At 38.5% G+C, this 8837-nt stretch overlaps 1 pseudogene; it reads right to left on the bottom strand.

The window, feature by feature from the left end:
* Positions 1-723: 723 nt before the first annotated feature.
* Positions 724-823, bottom strand: LOC113354622 (annotated as a pseudogene).
* Between the last annotated feature and the right edge of the window lie 8014 nt (positions 824-8837).

Here is an 8837-nt window from a genome sequence, read left to right as displayed (position 1 = left end):
TCCCTCGCCTCTATTCAACTTACGTTAACTCGGATTGATTCCAGAGGGGTTTGCTTAAATTGTAACGAATTCCCGTTCGAAGGATTAGAAGCTGGTCTAGAAACAATCTAAGTGGAGCCATCATGCTTTTTGTTTGCTAGAAATCAATAGGTTTGATTTGGTTGAGTCGGCCTTGTTTTGTGAATAAAATCCCTTCCTTATTTTTTGCATGCCTGAACGTAAAAGAGACGCCTAGGTAGATTTGTTAAAGAGAAACCTAGTAGTTCGAAGCGTCTCGATTACCTTAATTAGAAAGTACTTTTGAAGAGTCTGTTTTTGAACGTCCGACTGAGGAGAAATCCATTGCTCCGATAGTGCCAGAAATGGCAACTTTAAAGCTTTGTTGAATCCGACTAGGACTACTCGTCCTTCGTGTATTAAGTTAGCTGAAACGGAGGCACCCTATGAACTGAAACCTGGGACCTTACAGATGCTCCCAATCTTTTTAGGAAAGAAATGAAAACCCCTATTACCATGTTAGGGATTTTGAGGAAATTTGTAGTACTCTAAGAATTAGAGGCTTAGATGATGATGCTTTGAAACTTAGGTTATTCCCATTTTCCCTGAAAGATAAGGCCAAGTCGTGGATATATAGTTTGGACTCCGAGTCAATTGAGACATATGAACAACTTACATCTGCTAATTTCAATAAGTTTTTCCCTAGGCACAAAACATCGTCTATTAGGACGCAAATATGCACATTTTCACAACAAGAGGGAGAATCTTTATATAGGCATTTGGAAAGGTTCAATGATTTATTATCCCAGTGTCCTCATCATGGTTTAGAAAAGGTTAGGCTAGTTCAGATCCTTTATGAGGGTTTAGATTATTCCACAACGACCATGGTTGAGTCTCTATGCACTGGTGGATTTGAAAACCAAATTGTTGACGCCGAAAAAACCAGCAATGGGAAAATAGTAGGGCACCCCAGAAAAAAATTCTTTTAAGTAGAGGAAACGTTAATAGGGTAGAAGGAGGCTATGAATCAGATGCCAAAATTGCTGCTATAGCAAAAAGGTTAGAAGCTTTAGAAGTGGGCAAGACTAGTGGTAGAGTGGAGCCTTTTTGGGAAGGCCAGAATATTGAAGAGCAATCCAATGCTCTTTATAATAACACTAGATTTGATAACCGTCAAAAGATTGACCCATATTCAGAAACCTATAATCCTGGTTGGAGAAACCATCCGAACCTTTCGTGGTCTAAGGGCCAAAGTCAAGGTCAGTTTAGTAATTCTAATGCTCCCCCAGGTTTTGGCTATACTAAGAATCCTTCAGGACTAGCTCAGTTTCAGAATCAGTCAGATAAGAAAATCCTAAGTTTAGAGGAATCTCTCGCCTTGTTAACTCAGCAAACTGCAAAATTCAGTTATCCGTAGAACAGAGTCTACAAGCTAGTAACAGGATAGGACAAGAAAATAGTCAGGCTATTTCCGAGTTAAAAACCCAGGTTGGTCTGATAAATGATCTTTGAGAGAAAAAGGTAAGTTTCCTAGTCAAACACAACCCAACCCTAGAGGAGTTCATGAATTAGGTGCAAAACCATCGAATCAATTGAATGTGTTAGAACCCTTAGAAGTGGTAGAGTTGTAGACAATAAGGTAACCATGCCCGATAGTGAACATACTGTAGTTCACCCCTCAGATCTCACCTCTCAGGACCAGTAGCTGAGGACTGATAAAGTTTCTGATGATGTGAATTCGGTTCCTGAAAGGTCTGATTTTAGCCTAGAGCCCCATTTCCCACTATTAGTACCAACAAAAAGGAATCGAACTTTAATGACATAGTGGAGGTTTTTAAGCAAGTTACCATAAACCTTCCTTATTAGATGCAATTAGGCAAATTCCTGCTTATGCCAAGTTCCTTAAGGATATGTGTACGCGAAAGCGAAAACTTAGCGTCCATAAGAAAGCCTTTTTAGCTAGTCACGTAAGTTCAATCATTCAGAATACCACAACTCCAAAGTACAAAGACCCAGGTTCTCCTACCATTGCTTGCATAATAGGTAACTTCCGGGTAGAAAAAGCTTTACTTGACTTAGGAGCCAGTGTGAACTTACTGTCATTTCATGTATACTTACAGCTAGGACTTGGTGAAATTAAACTTACTCAGATGACACTGCCGTTAGCTGATAGGTATGTTAAAATCCCTCGAGGTGTTATCAAGGATGTTCTTATTGAGGTCGACAAGTTTATTTATCCAGTGGATTTCGTGGTCCTAGATACCCAACCTGTCCCTGACCCAGAGAACCAGATACATGTGATTTTAGGTCGCCCATTTTAAGCTAAGTCTAATGCGATCATTAAATGTCGAAATGGTGTGATGAGTTTATCTTTTGGTAATATGACTATGGAGATGAACATTTCTAATGCCAGTAAGCAACCTCATGAGCTAGATGACACATGTGTTGAAGAGGTGAACATGATAGAAGCCTTAGTTCAGGAGTCATTACCAAACATTTTGTCAGAAGACCCATTATAAAGTTGTCTATCCCATTTTGGTTTAGATTTTGGCGACGATAGCATTATTGAACAGGTGAATGCTCTATTAGATTCTACCCCCGTGTTAGACACTGATAGATGGAAAGCTAGGTTCGAACCATTACCAGTTTCTGAGACTACCCTAATTCCTTCTTTAGAAAGCCCCCAAGTTGGACCTTAAACCACTACCCGATACTCTAAAGTATGTGTTTTTAGGCCCATCTGAGACTTTACCTGTGATTGTAGCTTCCATTTGGATAGTGATCAGGAAAGTAGGCTAGTAAATGTACTTCAAGACAATAAGGAAGCTTTAGGGTGGACTATAGCAGACATTAAGGGTATAAGTCCTACGGTGTGTATGCATCAGATTCATTTAGAGGAAGACTCCAAACCTTCTAGGGAGATGCAACGTCGACTGAACCCTAACATGAAAGAGGTAGTTCGAAAAGAGGTGCTTAAGTTGTTAGATGCGGGTATTATCTACCCAATTTCAGACAGTAAGTGGGTTAGCCCTTCAGGTTGTCCCCAAGAAATCAGGTATCACTGTAGTCCAGAATGATAATAATGAGTTAATCCCAACCCGAGTGACCACGGGATGGCGTGTCTATTGACTATAGGAAATTGAACAAGGTCACAAGGAAGGATCACTTTCCCTTCCTTTTATCGACCAAATGCTAGAGGTTAGCTGGACATAGTCATTATTGCTTCTTAGATGGCTACTCCGGATATAATCAGATCGTTATTGCCCCAGAAGACCAAGAGAAAACCACTTTTACTTGTCCCTTTGGTACCTTCGCGTATAGACGCATACCTTTCGGGCTATGTAATGCCCCTGCAACTTTTCAGCGTTGTATGATGATCATATTTTCTGATATGGTAGAACGGTTCGTAGAGGTCTTTATGGATGATTTTTTAGTGTTTGGTTCATCTTTCTATGAGTGCTTGCATCATTTGACATTAGTGTTGACTAGGTGTAAGGAAAAAAAATTAGTGCTTAATTGGTAAAAATGCCATTTCATGGTTAAATCAGGAATTTTGTTAGGGCACATCGTCTCTTCAAAGGGTATAGAGGTAGACAAAGCCAAAGTTGACCTTATTAAGACTTTACAGGTCCCGAAAACCGTAAAAGATATTAGGTCATTCCTAGGGCATGCAGGTTTTTACCGTCGATTCATTAAGGATTTTAGCTTGATTTCTAGACTTCTTTGCAATTTGCTTGCTAAAGTTGTTAAGTTTGTCTTTGATGATGCTTGTTTAGAGGATTTTGAGAAGCTTAAGACTTTACTTACTACCTCTCCCATAGTCCAGGCACCTAAATGGAACCTACCCTTTAAGATTATGTGTGATTCTTCAGATTATGCTATAGGCGTCGTTTTAGGACAACGAGAAAACAAATTACTTCATGTGATTTATTATGCTAGCAAAACTCTGAATGATGCCCAAATGAACTACACAACTACAGAGAAGGAACTTTTAGCCATCGTGTTTGCCTTGGATAAGTTTAGGTCTTACCTATTAGGTTCTAAGATCATAATCTATACAGATCATGCTGCTTTGAAATACCTTTTATCTAAGAAGGATACCAAACCTAGATTGATTAGATGGATCCTATTGTTACAGGAATTTTCCCCAGACATTAGAGACAAAAAGGGTGCAGAAAATGTAGTAGCAGACACTTGTCTAGGCTAGTTGTTAGTTCTCCTAGTGATTCCCTTCCTATAAGGGATAGCTTTCCTGATGAACAATTTTTCTCTGTTTCCCAATCACCTTGGTATGCAAATATAGTGAATTATCTTGTTACTGGTCCCCTCAATATTGGGGTAAACAAGATCGTTCTAGGTTTTTAGCCGAGGTTAAGCATTTCTTTTGGGACGATCCTTATTTGTTTAAGTATTGTCCAGACCAGATCATTAGGCGATGTGTACCTAAGAGTGACCAGTCCAGTATTCTCTCCTTTTGTCATGAACATGGATGTGGGGGTCATTTTAGTGCTAAGAAGACTGTTGCTAAGATATTGCAGTGTGGTTTTTACTGGCCTTCATTGTTACTCTCATAGTCATTGTGTTTCTTGTGAGCGTTTCCAGAGGTTAGGGACCATTTCTCGTAGAAATATGATGCCTTTGAATCCTATTTTAGTGATTGAGGTCTTTGATGTGTGGGGCATTGATTTTATGGGTCCATTTCCTAATTATTTGGGTTATCTTTACATACTTGTCGCTGTAGACTATGTGTCTAAGTGGGTTGAGGCGGTTCCGTGTAAAACAAATGACCACAGGGTCGTAGTCCAGTTTTTGAAAGAGAATATACTTACACGATTTGGTACACCGCGAGCTATAATTAGTGATGGAGGTTCACACTTTTGTAATAGACCATTTGCACTTTTAATGAAACAATATGGTATTACCCACAAAGTAGCTACCCCATATCACCCACAGACTAGTGGTCAGGTAGAAGTCTCCAATAGGGAAATTAAGCGTATTTTAGAGAAAACAGTTAATCCTAATAGGAAAGACTGGTCATCGAGGCTTACTGATGCCTTATGGGCTTATCGTACTGCGTTTAAGACACCTATTGGAATGTCACATTATCGTTTAGTGTTTGGAAGGCATGTCACCTGCCCGTTGAGTTAGAGAATAGAGCCTATTAGGATATTAAGAACCTAAACTTTTCACTTGACAAGGCAGGAGCTCACAGAAAACTCCATCTTAATGAGTTGGACGAGATCCGTAGAGATGCATACGATAGTGCTAAGGAGTATAAGAACAAAATGAAACTTGTACATGATAAGAATATTTTACGAAAGTCATTTTCTCCAGGTCAAAAAGTTCTTCTGTATGACACTCGTTTGCATCTATTCCCCAGGAAGTTGCGCTCTCGGTGGACCGGTCCTTTTGTGGTCCGTGCTGTTTTTCCTCATGGCGCTGTTGAGATTGAGACACCAGATGGTAGTAGTTCTTCAAAGGTTAACGGTCAGATATTGAAGCCCTTTTTAGAACCTTTTCCTACAGGTGATGTTGAGGAGGTCCCTCTGGAGGACCCTGTTTACCTTGATTGACCATCGAGGCGGTTTGTATGTTGTATATTATTTTTAGGTTTTTGGTTACACTTCACCCAGGTACTATCCTTCCGACTTCTCTCTTTACTATTTCCTCATGTTATTTATACTTTTGATAATGTTCTTTCACTATAAACATTGAGGACAATGTTAGATTTAAGTTTGGGGGTGGGGTAGAAACTTTTTGTTGCCTTTTTGTTACAATAAATAAACTCCAGAGCCTAGAAATTTATGCCTATTGAGGATGGCACTAACCAATCTAAGTGGATGGAAGCATTTTGGTTGTAGGAGTTGAGGAACCAATCTGACTAGATGGCAACATCTAAAGAGTCTATTCATAAAAGCACAGAGCTCAGGTGTTAGAAATAACATGATAGTTTCACCATATCTCGTTGAGTCCTTTTCACTTCTGTTTTTATTTTGTTTTATTTTTAAACTATGTTTCTCTAAGTGATTAGGTGGGGCTCACGATTCAAGTTGTTACCGATGCTAGGGTGAATCAGAGAAATTGAGATAAAAAAAAACTGAGACCAAACCATCATACCAACCGGAATAAATTCAATAAAGTCGACCACTAGTACCCTTGTATATGCCAGTGTGTTGACCTAGAGTTAGGATTATGAATCATTGGTTCCCTTGTATATGCCAGTGTGTTGATATTAGTCAAACTAGTATCTCAGTCCATTAGGATAGGTTCATTTTAACGGAGGCCTTCAGACAGATATGAGAAACACCGTTCACCTAGTAAACATCAAAACCATCTATGTTTTTCTATATCCATCTTCTTGATTTATCCATGTGATTAGTTTTGACTCCGGATATTGATGTCCATAGTGCGACTATCTGAGTAGAGCTCTGTCACTTATATATGAATTTTAGTATGCTTGAGTGCAAACTTGTGTACAACAATTGGAATTTCGCATCAGGGTACTTCCTCCTGTAGTCAATAAGTATGCCAACCAAGGAGATTCTTTAGTGCCTTCCAAGGTTTTGCGTAGATAACTAGGATCTGGAGTAAAGGTTTTGTGGATATACCTCTGGTAAGCCCTCCCGAGACTATAACTCGGCCACTAGGGACACTTAGGGGTTCAAAGGCTTATTGCATACGCTAAATGCAATCGATGATGCCTGCGACAGTGAGTTAGGATTTTATTTTCTGGATTTTATTTGCTCGAGGACTAGCAAATAATAAGTTTGGGGGTATTTGATAGACGCATTTATGTGTCTATTTTGTTCTCAATTATGTATATTGTTAGTGCTCGATTTTGTATTTATTTTGGCTTTTTATGTCTTTGTAGGTGTTTTTGGAAAAATAAGATTTTGCGGGGAAATTGGCTCAAAAGTGTTTTTTGCGTTCATGGGAGGACATTTGCTATTCGGACCCTCACTTTGGATAAGGGGTAACCTAATTACTAAGGGGCATCCCATTTCCAGGCAGCTGCTAATCGCACCCCTACTCTGGATAGGGGGCGACCATCTTCTTCATTTGAAAAAAAAAACAAGAATTGGCGAGAAACAAAACCAGTTACGAGAGACTTTAGGGTTCAATCTTTGGGAAACTTCCGAAGAGATTCAATCGGAGAAATTCGTTGGTACATACTTGAATGGAGTAAACAGGCATGGTATGTTTGTTTAAATCAAGAAACTTGGGCTATTAAGGCAAATATCATGGGTTTCTATTTTACGGAAACAGGGTGAGTTTTACTCATACTTTCTCATGGATTTCGATTGATTTGGGCTGGATATTTCAAAACAGGGTTCGTATGTGTTTGAGGCTCGATAAAAAGAAATTTACACGGACTTTAGTCAAAACAGGGGAGGATTAATATTACGGGAATTTTTGGTTGTATTTGTGGAAGGCACGTAGTGAGATTGAAAGGATATGCACTCTGCAAGATTTACTGTTATCTTTAGAAGAAGTTTCAACAAAACAGAAGACATAGAGAAGCTTGGCAGGGAAAGAAATCCCGAGAGTTGAGGTGGAGGGAAGATAAGAAGAGCCGAAGATTTCTTGAAGTGGAATCGACCTGTGTGCTATAAAAGGAGTTGGGATAGCTCATAGAAGACTTAAGTTCACTTTGGGGAAGTTTAGAACAGAACAGAGTACAAAAACACCAAGTTGCAGAGATACAGGCGAGAGGAAAAAGAAGAACTCAGAACAGCAGTAAGAGACAGTCGCAGAATCCGTGGCCTTTTCTTTCAAATTCAATCAGTTTGTCACAATTCCTGTAACAATTATTCAGAGTTCGCAACAGTTTTGTGTTAGGGTACTTTGTAACAGTGGTTCGTAACAATTATATCCGTTACAAACACGTTGTTTTATACCTTCTCTTCTTTTTAATCAACTTTGAGCAACAAACATGTATTTTGAGAAAGTGAATAATATGAGGAGCTAAACCCCAATTCTGAGGTGATAGAGGAAGCTATTTTTCCAACAAAAAGTGGTATATTCTTATTTATTTATTTATCCCAATTATTTTTATGATTGTTTTGCCTTGAGTGAAAATTGTTTGAATGATTCTTGTTAAGCAATTGTTATTTCTTTTGATAGAGCATGCTTGGACCTAGGTTTTTGATGTTCTATGCTTCGGATTTACACTTGTTATTTTGAAAATCTACTTGTTGCAATAGTTTACAATCAAATTGAATGAAAAAATTGCATGAATATAAATATTGGATTAAATCACTTTGAACTTGGAAAATAGTGGAATCTTAGCCTCAATGTTCTTTTAATATTGATATCAACTTTGATTGAGTTTGCTATAATTTTTAGTGAATTTTCTATTTTAATATTAGAATTTAAGTCTAATTAATATCCTTCGCAAGTCTGAGAATCGAACCACCTTTACCACTATCTACAAAACACATCACATATAAAGTACATACCCATCACATGGAAAACAATAAACATGAACTGTCAAGATAATAGTTTGAACAAAAAGAAATTACCTCAAACCAAAGTCCAAAAAATATGTTTTTATTTGCTTATCTATCACACGTATTGTGGAATTTGTATTGGTTCTAGCTTGGATAACAGGTTCTACTCCAACATATTGCTAGTAGTCAAGGTCATCAACAATCTCAGCTCTGATAAGGAACCCCCTAGCTGGAGTCCATGATCTTGCGCATGGCCCCTGACTTATAGCTCAGCTATCTCTTGGTGCCATCCACTGCAAACTGCCTAACTGCAACAAAACAACAATATGTACTATCTGAACCTCTCTGATCAACAATTCAAAATTCAAATTAAAGTGCACCACAACAATA

This window comes from Papaver somniferum, chromosome 2 (genome assembly GCF_003573695.1).
Source record: "Papaver somniferum cultivar HN1 chromosome 2, ASM357369v1, whole genome shotgun sequence".
Classification (NCBI taxonomy): Eukaryota; Viridiplantae; Streptophyta; class Magnoliopsida; order Ranunculales; family Papaveraceae; genus Papaver; species Papaver somniferum.
Note: the sequence above shows the minus strand (reverse complement) of the source record. Positions and strands in the feature narration are given on the sequence as shown.